The sequence below is a fragment of the Peromyscus californicus genome, unplaced genomic scaffold (assembly GCF_007827085.1).
Source record: "Peromyscus californicus insignis strain IS unplaced genomic scaffold, ASM782708v3 Scaffold_9__1_contigs__length_137607984, whole genome shotgun sequence".
In the NCBI taxonomy this organism is placed as follows: domain Eukaryota; kingdom Metazoa; phylum Chordata; class Mammalia; order Rodentia; family Cricetidae; genus Peromyscus; species Peromyscus californicus.
This window is the reverse complement of record NW_026294617.1, coordinates 52,316,951-52,338,328: the sequence shown is the minus strand read 5'-3', so window position 1 is coordinate 52,338,328 and position 21,378 is coordinate 52,316,951. Positions and strand designations below refer to the sequence as shown.

Here is a 21,378-nt window from a genome sequence, read left to right as displayed (position 1 = left end):
CAGATTCTCAGACTGCACCAAAAGTAATTTTAGGTGAAAATTTCAAAATAATCTAACTCCTACTAATTGTACTCTGGGTTAGCCCCTTTCAGCCTCCAAGGAAATTTGAGAAATGTGCAATTACGCTTGCATTCCTTGGCCACTGTATTTATAATCCAGAAGAAATATCCTAAAAAAACTTTCTTGATTCCAATTTACCCCAGTTTTTCTTCTTATACATCTCCCAAGCCTGCTCACATTATTAAAATACAAATTTGTACAAAAATACAAATTTAAAAACTGAAGTTTTAATAATAATAAATACAAAGGAACCTTGGTAGATTGTGCCCTCAGTGCCTGAGAGGCTGGAAATGAGGAAGTCTCCACTTCTGAGGTAAAAGACAAGATAAAATTCCTTATTTTGCATGTGTTTGGCCGTGATAATTTGATGGATGGTAACTTGAGCATGCACCAGCAGTGGAAACATCTATAGTTTCAGTAACAGACAACTCACTTCACCAACCCTTTGGAACAGCCTCCTACCAGCAACAGCCAGGGCTGCCCCAGGCTTCTCTTCTAGGCAGGCTCTCCCTGCTTATGCTCTAGAGACAGAGATGCCAGCAGCTCAGTGTTACTGCCGTGTTTCAATAGGATTGCTTTTATTGTTCTATTCACTCTTTATTTTCAAGGCAAGGAAACTCAGTTGAAAGAGTGTGCTAAACCTTTCTTCTGTTTCTGTGTCCAAGCTCATGTCCCATTCATTCCCACTTTGCACTTACTAGACTCCATCCTCAAGGACATCATCCCAAATATTTCCAGACTTCTAGTATACCCTCTCCACATTCACAATCCTTCTGCAACTTGCCTTTTTACTCAAGTTAGGCCAGTTCCCATTTTCAGTCCACCTCTATCCTTCATTGGCTAATTTATATGTGATATCAGTTTCTGTTGAGCCTCAGTCACTCTTTTCAGGGTACCCATTTTGGGTGGGGATGTGCAAACTGGAGCTCCAAAGCTACCCATTGTGACTGGAAGACTCTGATCCCTCCTCTGTGTACCCAATAAACTGCCACGTGAATTAAAACAAATGGCACAGACCCATCCCTGCCTCTCAGCCTTTTCAGTTTTCCTGGGGTCAGGGGTCTTGACCACTCTGGCTATCCTCAGTCTCTTCAACTTGTCTGCCAAGTACATCTTCAGGTGGCCAACAGTGGGATGTAAAAAAATAGAAAAAAAGCAGTCTTTCAAGTCAAGTATAACAATAAATATCCTTGAGGAATCATAGTAGCAGCAGGGAAATCTGGCTGGAGGGTCTCCCCCCCCCCCCCCCCCCGTTTCCATAGTAGCATTTATGTCCCAAAGATCATGTAATAGTAGAATGTTTTTCCCTCTTATGAATACAAAAACAGGGAAGTTCCAAAGGCCAACTGAAGTTCTATATATCCTGGTTGTAATTGTTCCTATACTAGGGTTTGGGCCTATTTTAATTTTTCCCAACGAAGGGGCCATTGATAATCAATACTGGCTCATTTCCGCAGTGAGGGAGAACAGAAAGCTAGGTGCGCTGGGGCAGCCCAGCCCTGTGGCTCATGTAGTTGTGGAGCCCTGCCTGCCCCTCGAAATTCAGGCAATGAGCATCGGATTCTTCTCAGTGTTCCGTGGACCCAGAGGTCAGAAAGGGCCAAGAGGCCAGAGAACTCTGAGCTCTGCTCAAACGGGCAAGCTTTAAACATACCTGGCTCAGTGACCACCAGGGAGCAAGAGAGGCTTCGGAGTTCACTTGGCCGGCTTTGCCAAGACTTGCCTGCATGTATCCAGAAGGGGTGTGTGTGTGTGTGTGTGTGTGTGTGTGTGTGTGTGTGTATGTATGTTATTATCCTCCTGAGGGGGTCCAAGCAATATGTAACCGTAGTCTAGAATGCAAAATAATTTACAGAGATTTTAGTATGGGCTCTTTTTACATTAGCTCCTATGTGTTTTCAATTTTCAACATCAATGGTTCCTTGTTTAGGATCCAAACCATTTAGGATTAAATTTTACAGTCACTTGTACAAAGTTGCAGAGCTGTTGCTTTGAATGTTTTGCTTCTCTGGATCTTAACAAAAAGCTCAATAATTGTATAAAATGTTTTGCCTCAGAGGACTGAGAGAAACCCATGTTATTTTACTCTGTCACTTACGGTTGCAACCCCTTGGGTGAGAGGACTGAATTCCTACCCTCTGCTTCTATTTAAAAAAAAATTTTTTGAATCTTTTCTGAGGGTCAAGCCCCACACATTGGGTGCCAGTTTTAGGGGTGTCTACAACCAGCAGAATAATGATCTGCCAGAGGCAAGAAGGTAGTTGGGGTCAACATGACTCAGTAGCCAGTGTTGGTTTAAACTTAGGGAGTCTGTCCCTGAGTAGTTTATTTTAGGCATGTTTAATTAAGCACAGCACAATTTGGTGAAAACTTTCCTGGTGATAACGAATGCAATCCATGTGCACAGTAAAGCTTTGAGACATGATTACATTGAAATTCTTTCATTCTTCATCCCCACTTATTTCTTAAAACCCCAACAGGCCACTTGTTAGTTAGGTTAGCTTCACTGCCTGTTTTAGACCTTTATCTCTTATTTAGGTGATTTCCCCTCCACTTTCTGGGCCTGAACATTTTAACTAGTCACTTTACAAATGAGCTGTAGTCCTATGCCCTGCCTGTTAATACTAGATTTTGTTTTTTCCAGATATTGTCTACCTTAATGCTTCCTATGTATCCAATCCTATTCAGCCTTGAAAATTCATTTATTATATCTATAACTAATATATGCTAGGTAATATGAATATTTCCCTTCCTTAAATCTTCTAGTTTTTTAAAATGAGAGTCCATAATACCTTATATTTAAAATCTTTAATAATCCAAGTAAGGAGGGTTCATTGGAAATCACTGAACACCTTTTTAAATTTTAATTACAATTTTTAAATGTTTTTTAGTGCTAGTGTAAAATTCACTGTCTTGTTTCTTTACATCTTTAAATCCACAGCTGTCAAACAAAAGTCTAATTACTCTTTTCCCACTTGTTTTTTCTATTCAGTCAAAGTAGGAAATTTATCTTTCTTTTAAGATATATTTAATGTTTAAAATAAAGGAAAACAGTAATTTTTTAAAGATTTATGTTGGTTTTTGTTTTGTTTTATTTTTTGCTTTGTTTTTATTCTTTTCGCTTTTTTGAGGAGGGGGGGGGCGCCACTCAGCTCCCAAATAAATCACACAAAGAGGCTTATTCTTACTTATAAATGCCCGGCCTTAACTTGGCTTGTTGCTAGCCAGGTTTTCCTTCTTTTTTTATCTAAGTTTTTTTTTTTTAATTCATTTTACATACCAACCGCAGATCCCCATCTTATCCCACCTCTGGCTCCCCATCAGTCTTCCCCCTATCACCCAGCTTTTCTTAACTTAAATTATCCCACTTATCTTTTGCCTCTGGGCTTTTACCTTTCTCTACTTCTCTGTGACTTGCTGTGTAGCTGGGTGGCTAACCCCTGGTATCCTCCTCCTGTTCTTACTTCTCCTTCTTTTCCCCAGATTTCACCTCCCATTTATTCTCTCTGACTGCCAGCCCCACCTATCCTTTCTCCTGCCTTGCTATTGGCCATTCAGCTCACTATTAGACAGATCAGGTATTTTAGACAGGCAAAGTAACACAGCTTCACAGAGTTAAACAAATGAACCATAAAAGAATGCAACAAATCTTTGCATCATCAAGACAAATATTCCACAGCATAAACAAATGTAACACATCTTAAAATAATATTTCACAACAGATTTATTTTATTTTATTTATTTTTGTGTGTGTATGTGTCTATGTGTATATGTATATTCACTTAGAGGCCAGAAGAGGGTTACAAGTGATTGTGAGCCATTTGACATGGATGCTCAGAACTGAATCTAGTCCTCTGTAAGAGCAGCAATCACTTTTAACCACTAAGTCATCTCTCCTCCTTCAAGGTTAGTAATATTTTTAAATATTAGCATACAAAGGAGTTATCTGGAAGACTGACAAAAGGCAAATTCCCATATATCCCCAAATCTTGATTTGTCATGTATTTTTGTTGATATAATTACCATAAACTTAGTGGCTTAAATAACAAAAATGTGTGACCTTCCTTTTTTTGTAAACTAGCATTTAAAAATGGCTTTTTGTGTGTGTGTGGGGGGTTAAGTTGGTTCCCTTTCTGGAGCCTTACATGATACTTTATCTTTTTACCCATAGCAGCTCCTGGAAGGCACACCCAGTCTGCTCGTGACTGCTTTCCTCCATCTTCCCAGCTGGCCACACTGAATTCTGGGACTTTCTTCTATAGTCACATTTTTTTCCTTTGGCAGCTGATTCTGCTTTTACAGAGCATGTGGGTACCTGGATACTTTCCATATTTTAAGATCAGCTGACTGGCAACCTTAATTCCATCTGTGACCTTTTCATTTGTCAACCAAAATAGACAACAGATTTGGGGATTTTGACATGTTGTCTTTAAGGAGTCGTTTATTCTGCCTCCTAGAAACTTGGGATGATGGGGTATAGACGATTTCTTTATTAACAGCCATTCCAGCTGATTCTAGTGAAAGCAGCCAGACCAGAACAGTGAGAAAGCCTCCTCTAGAGACTTACTCATAGTGGCCCTATGTACTCACTTTTGGATCCAAGCACAGAAGATTTGGTTTCCACACCACATTTGATGTGAGGAGACCATTGAATTAAGACTTCGGTAAGATGACAGAAAGAGCTGCTGACACAGAAGTGTTGGCCCTGGCAGAGTTCATCGTTGTCAGAGGGGCTTCATTTTAGCTTGTTTTACATGATAGCTTGAAAGTCAAATTTGAGAATCATTTAAAAGCCTGAACGCAGAATATCAAGAAAGACAATGTAGAATGTAATTCATGAAATTAGAGCTGGAGAGATGGTTTGTAAAATTATTTGTCATGAAAGCCCGTGAAACCCTGAGGACTTGAATCCAATCATCAGAACCCACCTTGAACAAAGAGAACAGACTCCTGAAAGTTGTCTTCTCATCTACACATATGCCATGGCATGCATGTGTACATGTGTGCACACATACACTCCATATATAATATATATGCATATATATACTAATAATAAATAATTTTCAAATTTAAGTCATAATATATGAAATTAAATCCTCATTTGGTTTTAATACTATATTTGGCTAGTATTTCCTTATTATTTTCTTGGTTATATTAACATTTGTATTTGTATTTATATTTATTTATGGAATATTCACATTGCGTATGGGAATATGTCTTTTATCTACCCAAACCAGAAGCTGTGCAATAATTATGTTAGGAATCACATTTAACCTCCTATCTATATTAACAAAAAGATTAAGTGTGCTGGGACTTGTATTACATGATAAAGACAAATTCAACTGTTTAAGTACATAATTCATTCTTGCTTAATGTATTTTGAAGTATAACCTGCTTTCTAAAAATGTGTACTTATCAATTTTGTGTGTACCATGGTACCTGTGTGAAAGACAGAGACAATACTGGGGAGTTGGCTTTCTGTACCACACGGATCCTGGAGTTCAAACTCAGGTTGTCAGGGGGCATCTTTACTGCCTGAGCCATCTCACCAGCCCCCAGACATCATCTACATGTTCATAGCTTGGGTACTGATTTATTGCTGACAGTTTATATTATATGAGAGGTCAATAAATATTTATTAAAATTCTCTTTGAAGAAATGGTCATAAAATTTAGTAACAGATGGATGTTGTATTAGCCAGGGTTCTCTAGAGGAATATAACTGTTGTGGAATAATCTTTTTGTATGCTCTGAAGATGTGTCACTCAGATTGGTTTATTTAAAAGCCGAATGGCCAATAGTTAGGCAGGATTTCCAGGCCCAGGGGATGTAGCACGAATCTTAAAAGGTCTTGTTAATAAAAACAAACCCAGAGCCAGGTATTGGGGTGAATGCTGAAAGATCAGAGAGACAGAACAAGCCATAGCCAACCTCACCTCGCCAACTTCTAAACTGATCTTGTTTCCTCAAACTGGAAGCCTCTGAGTCCTCATCCAAATGGATCTCAGCTGAACTGTTGCTGAAAGCCTCAAAGCTTAAAAGCCTAAAAGCCTCTAGTTCCTGGTCCTCACGCCTTACATATCTTTCTTCTTCCTGCCATCACTTCCTAGAATTAAAGGCGTGTGTCTTTCCCAAACAAGACATGAGATCTCAAGTCCTGGGATTAAAGGTGTGTGTCACCATACCTGACTGTTTCCAGTGTGGCCTTGAACTCACAGAGATCCACATAGTTGAAAGTTTTTCTGTGTCCCAGCCTGACCGCAGTCGGGACAAATCTCTCCCACTCCCATCCCTCAAGTAAACACACAGAGGCTTATATTAATTATAACTGCATGGCTATGGCTCAAGCCTTTTGCTTGCTAGCTCTTATATCTTAAATTAGTCCATAACTATTAATCTATGTACCACCTCATGTTCTGTGGCTTTACCTGTGTCCCATTACATGTTGCTCCTTGGGCAGCTCGCTGGCATCTCCTCAGCCTTCTTCCTGTCTCTCTCTTTGAATTTCCTGCCTGCTTCTAAGCTACCCTGCCATAGGCCAACTGCCTTTATTTATCAACCAATTAGAGCAACACATATTCACAGCATACAGAAAGCTACCCACAGCAGATCCGAATGGATCTCTGCTTCCAGCATGCTAGGATTAAAGGTGTGTGCTATCACTACCTAACCTCTATGTTTAATATAGTGGCTGTTCTGTTCTGTGACCCCCAGATAAGTTTATTAGGGTGCATAATATATCAACCACAAGAGGACACCGGGAAGATGGGAGGAGACATGGTGGAAGCAGGAAAGCAAGATGGACAGTATGTAGATGAGGTAAATGAGCCTCGGAGCAGCACATAGCTGAGTAGGAGTGGGTTAATTTAAGTTATGCAAGCTAGCTAAAAACATGTCTAAGCTATCAGCTGAGCTTTCATAATTAATAATAAGTCTCCGTGTCATGATTTGTAAGTTGGCTGGTGGGACAGAGAAAGATTCGCTACATACAACCTAGAGAGGGGATATATATTACAAGGAGGATTTTTAGATTGGCTTACAGGATATGGGTTGGGCTGTACAAAATGACTGTCTGCACACTGGAAAGCTGAGAATCTGTGAGCTGTTCAGACCCTAACGTCAAATTCCTTAGCACACCCAACTGACATTGAGGGTCCAGAGGATTCTGGAGAGCCAAAAAAAAAGCATGTTCTGATGTCAGGAGAGGGTAGCAACAGCTGTAGTAGGCAGATTAGATGTACTCATGGGCCAACAGGGGAAAATCAGCAGTATTTATTTTCCCACAGACTTCTCTATATCTGTGCCACAGCCTGAAGATGCCACCTACTCTGTGGGAAGACTCCTGCTCCTTCAATTAACTTTTCCAGATTTGTGCTTTTTAGTTGATCCCAGATCTAATCAAGTTGACAAATAATACCAACAACCACAGATGTGAATACTTAGCAGAATGTTTCTGAAGAACTAGTTGCATCAGTTTAGTTCCAAAAAGAAGGTGGTTAACCATATTTTTATTATTAACTTTGTAAAGTATTTTTTAGAGCTGAAGCATGGAAAAATCTATTTACTGTATTACTTTTGAAAGATTGGAGAAGAAAGAAAAGTTAGGCAATCATGAAATCTTAATGAACAAAATAATTAAGGCAATATTTTGTCTGGCCCAACTCATCTAAAATATTAATTCAACTTAATTCTCATTACAATCCAGAAGTAAAGAATAATTATCTTTCACTTTTGAGAGAGGAAACATGCTATATTGTATGATTTTTCTTCTAGCTATTAAGTAAAGTTAATTAGCTATTCAAACTTGAGTCTCTGAGTCCAAGGTAAATGCTCTTTATTGCATAAGCAGGCTTCAATATGTTTTATTTAGTATGATACTTGCTTTTAGTGGAGGTAGGGTGAGGAGACAAAGTTTTACCTTATTTATAACTCACTAATCCAGTATGATACTTGCTTTTAGTGGAGGTAGAGTGAGGAGACAAAGTTTTACCTTATTTATAACTCACTAATCCATAATTGTAGAAGGCATGCACAGGCAAGCCAAGCTTGTCAGTATTTACCTTGGAGTTAGGAGGTGATATGTTTTATGGCTGACTCTATTATATGTTCAAGCAAGAGCCATTCTATGGAATTTAGTAATTGTTCCAGAGTTCTTACTTAAGTGTGTCTGAGTACATTTGGGCCCTTTGTAAAGTCTGAAAATTTATTTTTCACATCTTGAAAGTTATGATGTCACCAATAAAGGTGCTGTCATATGGTGAGGATTACCTTGCTGTGTCCTCAAATGGGAGAAAGGGGAAGGACAGAAAGACAAACTCTTTCCAACAAGTCCATTGTAATGGTGTTGATCTTTTCACTGGGATACATTTCTCATTACCAAAACACCTCCCCTAAGGCATTACTTTATGAAACAGCTGGGTTGGAGGTTAGGTTCCCCACATGTGAACTTAGAGACACCATTCAGACCACAACATTGCATAACTTCATATAGTTCAGTATCCTTCAGGGCATTGAATAAAAGTGTCCCTAATACAAGTGATGTTCCCTGAGTCAGGACTCTGTACTGCTATAAGAAGACACCAATCAATTAAGATATAACTCCATTTCCAACTAAATACACAGACAACCACAAGCAAAACAGGTAGCTATGTTTGCTATATCTTGCTAAGGTTATAATTAAGAAAGTTTTAAGTTGGCATTAAGTCATCCAAATCAAGTAATCCCGTTTTGGACCTGAAATTCAGTCAATAGTATCATAAGGAATTTTTCCTGGTTGTTTTAGAGTTATCTGGGAAGAGGGATTTCAGTTGAGAAAATGCCTCCATCAGTTTGCCTGTAGGCAAGTCCCTAGGTCATTTTCTTGATTAATGACTGATGTGGGAGAGCCCAGGTCACTGTGGACAGTGCCACTCATGGCCAGTTGGTACTAGATTATATAAGAAAAGAGAATGGCCAGGCCATATTGAACAGACCTGAGGAGTAAGCCAGGAAGCAGTACTTGTCCATGGTCTCTGCTTTAGTTCATGCTTTCAAGTTCCTGCTTGAGTTCCGGCCCTAACTCTCCTCAGTGATGGAATGCGATCTGAGAGTTGCTCAATGGAAAAAAAATCAAGTTAATTTAAAGAGGGAAATTACACTGGTGGTGCCAAGATGAGCCCCTGAAGTGAAGACAAACAGAAACTGCTGAAGAGAGACAAACACTGGCAGAGAACAAAAGGAAGGAAGCTGATCTAGTTGTTTGGAGGAGATTCTGCAACTCACCTGTCAGGTGACTTTCCTTACATTACTTAACATTTCTTGGTCTCAGTTTCAGCTTCTAATTTGGGCAGATACTTTCTAATTCTCTTTTTAGCAACGAAATAAGGAGTATAGTTAATAGGTTGCGCTGAGGGTGAGATTAAGATAAATTTGTTGGCTAGAAATAGATTTTCATGCCAGTTAGGATTTCTTTCCTGGAGTCTCTCCATGGGTGGAGAGAGGAGGTCAAGCTCATTAATGGTGCTTTCCATTTCAATTTCTGTTACTCTTCCACTTCTTTGTGCTTTCTTATAAGTGACCACTTTCCACTTAATGCACTATACTATGGAATAAGCCCATGGACACCACAGCCAGGCCAAACTAGCCTTCTTATAGTGGGTTCAACTCCTGTCTTTCTTACTCTTGTTTCTAATCGTAATTTGCCTGTATATTACCACCACTCAGATTTCTCCTTGAAAGCTGCTACTGTGGAATGCCACCTGGAGTGACATCATCAATGAAAGTTTCTGCCATTTAACAGCCCTAGGAGGCATTCACCACTGGACTAGTGAATGTATTTTTGTTGTGCAGACCAAGGCAAGGCTCTATCATGGCAGAATATTGCGGCAGGTTGTCTGAGAAACTTAACGGGCTCCTTGCAAGCCAAGGAGAAAACTGATAAAATTAAAAATATTGTCTTTTATGCAGTAGAAAGATCATAGTGGATGATATACCCTGTCTTGTTTTAGACAATACCTTTTTTTTTTAAATGAAGGCAGGAAATATTTTTTGAGAATTGCTATATTCCCATGATTTTGGAATTTAGAGTTACATGACTATAACTTGGAGTTTTCTAGACAGCTCAAGCTCTTAGATGTGCACTGAAGGCTCCATTGAAGTATATTGTCAAGGTTCCATTCGCTGATGTTTATTAGAAAGTGAGGATGAGAATATCATTCTCTTCTTGCCTCAGTTTCGGTCTAGACTTTACAGTGCTGGTATTACTTTTACTCTCACAGTAATATATTTTTAAGTAAAGGAAACATCTCTGTTCCAGTCTTAATCCAAACAGAGTCCCATCACAGATGTGCATTAGCGTTCAGATACCGCATGGACAAATACTTGCAAGGGACACTTGCTGCATATGGCATTCAGTCAAACTGCACCTCTGCAGGTCTCTCTAAGACAATCTCACAAGCAAGTCCTTGTTCTTTTTTCTTCCCTGCTGTTCATCAAAGGTTCATTTGTGCTGAGAAGATGCACAAATGCCACCTGTCTTGGCCCAAGATCAATGTCACTTTTCCTAAAGTACATTTCTGCCTGGCTGACTATGTATATGTGATATTATTTCAACTACATTAGGCAGTTGATATTTTTTTCTTGTTGGCTAGATTCCCAGTAGATCCTGATACTGAAAATCAGGTTGGGTTAGTACAGTCCACATGTGCCAAGTTTGGGATCTCTGGTTGGAGGAAATGATTTAAATCAATCTCACCCACTTTCAAACACCTCCGTTAAGCACTGCTTACAAAATAAGGCATATGGATTATGAAAGGACAGCCTTAAATGCCTACCATAACAAAATCTATGGCCAATTTTCAATTTTTCCTTTAAATGCCCTTTTGCCTAGAGCAATTTATAAGTTTCTCCCACCATTTAATTATCTAAATCTAGGAGCAAAGTTAAAATAGAAAGTCAAGGGAATATCTGTACTGCATCTATAGTATCCTAAAATACTGGAAAAATGAAGTTATTTTCATTGCTACAGTGAGTGGAATTATAAATGTATAGCACATACTTTATACTTAGAACTCCAGGCTTGATTTAGCGGGAGTGGTGAGCTGAATATGGACAAGTGTGCTTGGGGACAAATGACACAGCAATTCACAACTGCACATTTTGTTTATCATCCTTCTGTACTGGGCAGGGTACTCCACACCCTGTTGGCTCAGTCCTCACATCAGTAAAATGTGAAAACGTCCTCTCCTAGAGGCATTCTGTGAAGATGGAAAATCACCTCACATACCTGGTAATGTCAGGGATTTTGAAAAATTACAGTTAAAAGTTTTAAAGTAAGAATAATCTTGAGTTTGACCCAGACCATTTTTGGATATATTATCATTTGCTGTTGATAGCATAATTGTCATTGTTGACATCAAAGTCAGTTTCTTGCCTTAGCTCTGCGACTGAATACTTTTTTTCCTGCTCTTGTAATAGTGTTAGAGCCACAAAGCCTCCTTTCCAATTATATGATATGAAAGCTGAGTAGTCAGCAATGGGTTAATAAAGAGCATATTATTTATGCATTTGTAAAATGAATCAAATGCACAGATAGGCCTTTGGTACCCACTCGTTGGCACTGGTACATGATTCATTCTAAGGTTCATAATGTAATTTCATTTCTGTGCAAACAAATAGATGATTCTAATGATATATCAGGTTTATAATTGTTGAACTTAAGTACTGTGTATAGTTTGTAAAAACAGAAGACTTTTTTCTTATGACTTAGAATCCTTAATATTTTCTAACAGTCCATGGAATATTTGATATGGTCTGATAGCAAGACCTGGCAATTACAGTCCTAAGAGTTTATGATACAGATAAGGAAAACTGCAACACTGATCCTCTTCATTGTGTTGTTGTGCAGGAAAATTTATGAAAGTCAGGGGATCTGGTTTATTAATTGCTGTATTCCCAGAGCTTCCAACATCTAATGAATACTCAATGACTAAGTGGGCTTAAATTTATTATGGTATTAAAAGCAATTCTTTTACATCTCTGTTTTCTTTTTTAAAGTTATACCAACACAATGCAAATTTAGTACCACTGAGAGCATCATTAATCAAACATACCTTCATGATGGAAACATAAGGATTTTCTTAAGGTATGCTTTTATCACCAGAAAAAAATTATAATAGCATCATTATTCTTTAAAATTAAAATAAAATAGAAATAATTTTAGAGTATTTAATTTAAATTTGACATAAGTTATATTCCTCTTACTCACCAGTTAGTATATTTATTATATATGTATGTATAAAGAATATGTGCATATATATACATATGTAGCAATCTTATATGTAATATTTAATAAATTGATAATGCGAAGATACTCTCTGTTCTAGTTACTTTTATGTGTTGCTGTGATAAAAACACCATGACTAAAAGTCCCTTGGGGGAAGAAAGGGTTAATAATGGTTACACTTCCACATCACATCCATAATTGAGGGAAGTCAGGGCCGGGACTCAAAGCAGAAACCTAGAGTCAAGAACTAAAGTAGAAAACGTGAAAGAATGTTGCTTACTGGCTTGCTTAGCTTGCTTTCTTATACAATCAAGGGTCACTTGATTAGGAGAGGCACTGCCCACAGTGGGCTGGACTTCCTGCCTCAATCAGTAATCAAGAAAATACTCCGCAGACCAATATTATCAACTTAACTCCTCGGTTGAGGTTCCTTCTTCCAAGGTGACTAGTTTGTCTCAAATTGGCAAAAACTAACCAGAACACTCTCCAATAAGTGTCTGCTTGGGAGGATCTATCACTATGCTTGGCATGTGGTAGAAGTTCAGTGATTATCTATCAAGTACATCTAATTTAACGAAATATTCTCCTCTGCATATCTTTCTGTCATTTCTGTTTGTAATGTACATTGAATTTTAAGTGTATTCTGGAAGTACAAAGCAAGTAAATAATTTTATATATAAAATTGAAGAACAGCATTTTAACACACTAAACATATTATATTCCCCTAAATTATTTAAATTACTAGAGTTGTAGACTCTAGGGTCTAGAATACAGGTATATAGGTTTGCTTTTGAGGATAAAGTATACTTTCCACATCTCAAAAGCATTTATAATTTATTCATTCCAGTCCAGTACATAAGGGCAGGATTTTTTTTTAATATTTATTTATTATGTTGTTTATTTATTATGTTTACAGTGTTCTGCTTGCATGTATTCCTGCAAGCCAGAAGAGGGCACCAGATCTCATTACAGATGGTTGTGAGCCGCCATGTGGTTGCTTGGAATTGAACTCAGGACCTCTGGAAGAACAGTCAGTGCTCTTAACCTCTGAGACATCTCTCCAGCCCAAGGGCAGGATTTTTAATGGTTCAGAACTCATCTTGTCTTTAACCATATTTTGTCCTTGTGTCCGTAAGTATTTCTGACCATTCTGTCATCTGAACGTTAGGGATCAGGTCCCTTTCACCTGACATGCTTTTGCTGCTGTAATGGCCATGACATTCTAGAACCCTTGAAGTCTTTGGTACAAGTCAAGGCATCGAAGCTGCTGTACCAAGTTCAAATGAGGCAACTGGCAGCATTAATCAGTAAGTTGTTAGAATTATTATCGTGCCTATGATACTCTAAATCTTATGCAATTTAGATGTAGGTCAAGCTATACTTGTGAGAAGTACAGTAATGTTAGGTTTAGAAATTATTCCCTAAATGTGGCAAAGCACAGAGTATCAGATGTTGAAACAAGACAGGGGCATAGCTTCCTAAAACATATGAAAATAATTAAATGTTATGAAAAAGTATAATAATAATGTAACTCATTTCTCTTTACCTATTTATTCTCTTCTTTTTGTGTTAAAAATAGCTGATATTTTTGAAGATAGAGACTGATATAGGACTAAATTTACATTAAAAATGGTGGGGTTGTTTTAATCTATAAAACAACCAGAGCTTAGATTTCTTGGTAATCTATAGTAATTAACACCTTCAGGAAGGAATTAAGTTCCTTAAACTGTGAAATGAATTTCATCTGCTAACTCATCACTATTGTGAGTGAAAAAAAAATCTCGATTTGACAAAAATTAATATAACAGTTTCCAACTTTTAACCACAGATATGCACATAAACAAGTACTTGTAAACTTGCTATCTGAACACGGAACAAAACTTTTATTTTATCAGAGCAGCAAATTTTAAGTGTTAAGGCCGGGAAAAGGGGTTGTTTAAAATGAGGAGGTCTTCAGTGAGAGCTGAAGTTCCCGAGGTAGCCTACTATCTAGGTAAGACTGACAGTTGTGCACACATACCTTTAGTAAAGCCCACAATGCTGGCTTTAGAGGGAAGCCCCGGGAAGTTTCCTTGACTCAGCATGATGTAGCCTAGAAGCTAGAATTCCCCACTGTTTCAAAGAGCCTGCCTCACAGTCTGCCTATGTCCTCACATTTCCCACCATGTTGACGCAGTGAAGTACTGTCACAAAGAATCCAAATTCATTTCCTTTCACATTCTTTCTTCATGGTTGTCTTTTAGTCACGTGGGTATTTCTGGGTTGGAAGGTCTCAGCGATGCAGAGAACATTAAGTATCAAGAATATAGCCTGCAGTAGATCCTGTGCATTGTTATAGATTTTGTTATAGATTTTCTCAGTGTCTGTGTCATTCCCTTTGGTCGGTGACCAGAAAATACCGATGAAGTGTGACTACAACTTCATTTATCGATATTGTATCCCCCGTAAGCATTAAGAAGGCATGTGTGAAGACTCCAGGAGAAACATAGGCCTTAGATCGAGGCATGCTTTGTACATTTGTGGTTGGATTCTGAGCCAAATACTTCCTCACAGAGACATTTCTACAGAAAGTTTGTTCCGTTGTGTGCACTGGAACCAAAGACAGTGTCAATCTCTGTTTATATTTTAGACACACATCATCACCACTCTCCCATCTCTATCAAATTTTCAGTCTCAATATGCTTTGCATAGCATTTATTATATTGTTTTATTTTCAATTTTGTAATGCATAAAGAACAGACTCTAACTATAGATTTCCTCAGAGCATCATAACCAACCAAATTGGTTATAGTAACAGGACTTTCATGAAATGCTTAATCAGATATGCAAGGTTTTAGTCAATATATCATCTATAAATCTTTGAGTTTCATGTGAAAGTGGCACAGCCATAGACAGACCTCAAAAATACCGCAACTATAAATATTGCTAGAGGATGTGTAGAATTACAAATGACTTACAACACTATCATGCTATGACAAAAAGGAAGCTTATACATGTTTCAAATACTAATGCCAGGCACCCTGTCCTTGTAGTGTAATGCAGGATAATTACAAATCAATCACAAACAGTAAGCAGAAATATTCCTTCCCAACTGCTGAAGACTTGACAGGTAGTAAGTCTGTCCATGAACAACCAGCAAGCGCAGTAAAGTTGCCACAGGTGAAGCAATGGGCAGTACATAATTGTAAGTCTTACAAACGGGATTATTCCGTGCTGTGGTTCCATACCAGGATTAGGTGGGACCAAGTACTTACTTCCAAGTTCATCTTGTGTATTTTACAATTTCTCTGTAATTACTATACATCTAATCTTTAGAATTGGAAATTTAAAAATCTTTAGGGAATTGTATAGTACACTCGAAACCTATTTTTAAAAATTAGCTTATATCGGGAACAATCTAATTTATTCGTGATAATAAAGCCTTTTTGTATGCTGGCAATTCACACACACACACACACACATTAAAACCACTTACATATAAACACACACACTTCCTTTAGTTGCCTGAGAGAACAATAAATGCAGTACCTTTTCAACATTCACTCTTGTTAAGCACAACAACCAAGCTTGTTGAAACAGTCTAAACAAGATGAGCAGCAGTTGGGTAAGGTCTGGAGGCCTACAGCTGCTCTCCCTCTATCATTTGGCCACCCTAAAGGTCATGTGCAGTGGTAGATGGTTACAATACCTGCCTTGACTATCTGCCTCAACACTTGGGGTTCTGCACTGGGGTCTTCTCTGGTTACTTGGAGGAATGTTGGCTCAGCATATAGTCAAGGCAAGAGTGACTTCTAGTCAATCTTCCATCTTATTCCTTGGAGTGGCCCTCAACATGGAGGATCGAGAGGTTTATATCCTTCCCCACCTCCTCATTGCAACGTGACATTCGCAGGCACTTTCTATATGGTTTTCCAGAGTGTCTTCAGCAGGACCGAGCCTCACTTTCCACAGCAGACATCGTCTCACCATTAATCACCCCCTTTTTGCTCTCTTCCTTTACTACCTCATTTCCTCACTCCTAGCTTGCCAAATAGATTACTTGTATCTAAATGCCCATGTCACAGTGGTCTTTCTGAAAATGGAGTATAATCTAAGATTTTATGCAAGATATTAGGTAGTTTCTGGAAGCTCAGGGTGGTGTGTGTGAGTGTGTGTGTAAAACTCTAGATTTTCTGAAACAATACTATATATGTAAATGAAGTGCTTTTTCTAGGCTTTAACTAGATCTGAATTTAGTAGGTATGAGAGGAATACTCCACAGAACAAGGTATATTGGATTCATTTCTACTAAAGACATAATGAAAGAGCTATGACAAGTAGGTACTGATTATACTGATTATACTTTTGGAGATCCGTGAAACCTTCAAAGAGAAGGTGGTATTTATTACACCAGTTGTTTAAAAGATAAACAACAATTATTGAAAGTGGAGACAAAAGAATGAAATGTTGTTTTAAGTCAATGAGAAATCAATGACAAGTTAATAGAGGTGTAAAGGAAAGTTGATTATTCAAAGAGAAGAACACTGTTCCTGAGCTCAAGAATGTCTGAAGCAAGAGGGCAGAAAGCAAAGTGGATCTGTCAGTGGCAGTCTGGGCATTTGCGGAAGCCCTGAACAGAGTGGGGGAAGAATGCTTCAGAAGCATTCATACTGAACTATTTTTTTTTCTCATGTGACTTCTAAAAAAAAAATAGAATCTCACCCACGCATCATCAGTCACTTCCTTTGCCATCATTATTTTGAAAGTATGACTCACTGATAGAACATTTTCCCTGAAACTGAAGACATTTTAGAATTTGTGGATATTTTCTTATGCTCTCTGAATAGGAGAAGATTGCCTGGGATTTCAACATTTGTTTCTGTCTTATTATAATTCATTTATTTAGAACTTCCACTTTAAGGCACAGTGCAAGCTCCCTGTGTCCTGAAGGAGACTGTGAATGCTTCTCTCCCATCTAAGGAACCTAGGAACAAGAGTAAAAGCATAAAGTCCAAAACAAGGCTGAAGCAGAGTCAGGGACTGGGCAAGCACTGCTCTGGGGACCAGGAATTCAGGCCTCTCACTTGGGAGCTCTTGCACATGGTTTGTTGGTCCTTGATGAATGGCTGAATTTTCATCATCTGTTTTTCAGTGAGGTGTTGGGTTGGACCACCTCCCAGATCTCTACTGGTCACAACTACTTGTGGTAAGTCAAGATCAGGGGTGGAACTGCATCTTTCTTGTGCCTAACGCTAAAAATCAATAAAAAGATTATTGAAAATTGATGATATTCTTTCTTGAAAACAGATGAAGCAAATACTACTGCCAGTAGCTCCTTTAAAATACCCATTTTTGATTTCATATAAGTTCCATCAATTAGAAATACATAATTATGCTCATATAAAATAATGTTCTAAAACACATTTGCTGGCAATGGGCCTTGGGATATGTTTCTCTGGCTGCTGGAAAGATGATAACATTTCATTAAGATGTGATTCATAACCATAGGACTAGATATTCTGAGTGTACTCTCCTCCACTGAAATGCAAACATTACAGATGACAGATAATAGCCCATTTTGAGGGTTAATATTCCTTAGGGCATTGTTACAACATAAAACAAGAGGATTAAAGAGTTGCCTGCTCTTTCAGCCATGTGCCATACACACAAATAAACAACAGCTAAAGAAGCAACTATCATGGCTTCATTTCTACATTATTTAATCTCATGTGTTCCAAATTAGTGTTGTGGCTTCTCTTCTGTATTAGAAAATATGTTAGATTGTTCAATGAGTGATTTATCTTTCCTCCACACAGTCATGATAGGGTTTTGTTTATTTGTTTTGCTTAGGTGTAGGAGAAGACTAGTAGAATACAGTGATGTGGGGAGGAAAGAGGGATAATGACAGAAGGGTGTTATCTTACAGAGAAATAACTATGGAAGTAACTTGAGCATAGTGAGGTCAGAGGCAGCAGGAGCTGAAAAGTCTGTCCAAGGGTAGCACCCTCACCATAGCTCTCTTTTATTTAGAAACTTGATGTGGAATATCGTCTAGGGAGTTGAAAGAAAAAGTTCTGTGCTTAGTAAATATTTAAAAAAAAATCTGATCAGATTTTAGAACTCTTCAGCCTGCTTGCTTACTTTCTTGACAACAAACAGTTTTGGGAAATACAACACAAACTACACTTTGAAACTTAACATACAATGACAAAGGAACTTACAGTTATAAACATTTCCAAGTTTAGGACACTGTACTAGAAACACCGACATAGAAGTCTGAGAACCGGTTCTGCTGAGAAGTGGTAAGGATCCTTCCAAACAGGAGCAATGGGGATAATGGGCAGTCATAGGGTCCTGCTGTAAGTCAGCTGCCCTAATATGCACTTTATTTAAGTAATTTACATAATCGTCACAAGCTTAAGTAGTAGCTTCATTTTATAGTGAATAAAAGTGAAGTTCATTAAAGTTAACGTGGCCACACTTTAATAGTTATTAATATCCACAAGTGCATTCTATTTCAAAAGCTTTGTTTTCTAAAATGATGCTGTTTTCTTCATCAGACTATAAATGTCTGGTGTAACCTAAGACACATGCTGCACATTTATTTTTCAAAGAGTCAAATCACCATCATTTGATTTTAAAATAAGTATAGCAAAGGTCCCACAATGAAAGCCCATCATTGTTAAACTAACTTGGACTTGAGAATCACAGGGCATACCTGGCAGTTTAGTTTGATTGGGGGTTTGATGTTCTTGGGGGAGATGAAGACTGAGCTGTTACAGGATGATAGTTGGCCACTAGGAATCTCCAGGAGCCTGTTGTTTTATGGCAGAGCTGAAATAGGGTGAGGTCAAGGAACCAAATGTCATAGGTAAGAAATTTAGGGGTGTGCCTAACTCAGCAATAAAATACTGTTTTAGTGTCACTTTAAAAACTCAACAAATTACAGACCAACCACCTATTTTTATAAATGACAAAGGGACTGAGTTCCAAAGTTCTTTATCCTATGAGATATCTTTGTTTCTCTGGTCTAAGGAAAGAGGATGCACTCTGAATAAAATCAGAATGAACGTTACTCCTCCTGTCCAGGTGCCATGTTTGAGGAGGATAATATTGTCTATAGTTTCATTCTTGCAAATCTCCAATTTGACTATAGAAACATCACTTATTATGACCAAATATCCTGGTTTGCTCCCACTGTCTGGGTTTTAGTATTGAAAGAATTGCATCATTGAGGACTGCTTTCTCCAGTAAGCTGTCAATCATTCTAACAGAGGGGTATTTTGGGGGGGGGGGGCGTGGAGAGAGGGAGACAAAGGAAGGGGAGAGAACCCGACCAAGGTGCAGAAAATTTTATACTAAATTTGGTTATTACAGTTAGGTTCTTGCTAAACTGTGTGAGGCCATGGGTCATGCAATTTTTGTCTCCTCAGATTACCCCAGTCTGGGAATGTGGTATGGAGGGGGGGTGGGTATCAGTCTCATTGATTTTGCCTGTGTTTTTCTTATATTTTGTGGGGCTGAAGAATCTAACCCAGGGTCTGACACTTGCTAGACATGTGCTCTGCCATTCCACTTCTCGGTGATTTTTCACTCCCAGCTGCTTTGGGCCCTTCAGCTCAATTCCTAATCTGTTTTACTTATCACTGAAGTCCATAGGAGGCAACGAAGCTGCAATACTGAGCAAGGCCTTGTCGCCTCCGGGATTGCACACGGACATTAGTGACTACTAGTGTGACTGAAGGTTTGGAATTTTCAAAGCAGACAGACCAGCTGTTGCCAATGCTTCCTGCAGGGGTGGCTTTATTCAGTTATGCTCACTGAACTAAGAATTGCTTTCCCAGCCTGTTTTCAATGAGTTCCCTGTAGCTATTATTCCCTTTTATTTAGACACAAATGAAATCTAATGAACCCCTACTGCCAAACTGAGGCAGAATTACTGTTAAGCTAGAGAAACTGAATGATGTTCTAGGATTCTCAAACAGATTTGTACTAAATTTTAATAAGTTTTCTTAATGACTACAATGTTGCAGGCTGAATTATGTGCCATGCTCATTCATATATAGAACTCTAATTTCCAGTGCATTTAGAGATAGTAGTAGGCCCCTAATCTCAAAGTACTGGTGACCTCTCAGGAAGAGGAGGCGATCACTCTCACATCCTCTCCTGTCTTCTTCCCTCTTCTCTCCTCTCTCTGTCATGCAAGGACTTAGTGAAATGCCTGATTGTCGGTAATGCAGGAAGAAACTCATCATGCTGACATTTCAATTTTGAGCTTCCAGCCTCCAGAACTGTAAGAAAGGTATTTTCTATTGTTGAAGTCACCCAGTCTGCATCATTTACTGCAGTAGTCAAAGTAGGGTAACATGGCTCATTTTGGCCACAAACTGGTATCTGAATATCAGGCATGCAAATTGCAATCAACATCTCTGTCTTCCCCAGTCCCACATTACAATAGTAGTTTATGATTCAGAGCAGCAACACCACTCAAAGATACTTTCTGGATGGAGACTGATAATTTGACTTCCAGGAAGACAGTGTAAATGTCAGAAGTGCTAAGAGAACCGAATAAAATGCAGAATGATTAAAAAAAAAGTTTCTTCTTGAGCAACTCACATTGCTGTATTTTGGAGCACAACAGTGGGGACAGGTTTTGAATGTCAGTGAGAGGGGTGCGGGTGAGTGTGGAGCATGATGACAACAGGATGGTAGGTCAAAGGGAGAGCTCCAGATTTAAAACCTGGACCCAGGGGTTGCACAGTGGAAGCGGACACGTGGCTCCCTCGTTCCTTGATCCAGTTCCTTAGTGTTAAAGTGGGAAGAACTCTAGTACCTTTATCACCAAACTTCTGTATAGAACCAATTTTGTAAAATATATGCAACATTCAGAACAATTGCCTGGCACACGGTAAATGCACAACAAATTTCACCTACTTTATTTATAATAAGATGTTACCACTGTTCCCCAAATGAACGGAATTCTTATTTCTACAATTGCATAACCCTTGACTATATTCTGTGTATTACATCCACACTCAATACCTTCCTATGTATCTTGTCTTCAAAATATTCAAGTAA

At 38.5% G+C, this 21,378-nt stretch overlaps 1 long non-coding RNA gene across 1 annotated transcript; it reads left to right on the top strand.

Annotated features, from left to right (window-relative positions):
• The first annotated feature begins 3,190 nt into the window (after positions 1-3,190).
• Positions 3,191-17,507, top strand: LOC128106329 (uncharacterized). The gene is made up of 4 exons (XR_008216661.1): positions 3,191-3,966; positions 4,232-12,180; positions 13,238-13,452; positions 17,453-17,507. It is a non-coding gene; the product is annotated as an uncharacterized LOC128106329 (long non-coding RNA).
• The last annotated feature ends 3,871 nt before the right edge of the window (positions 17,508-21,378 follow it).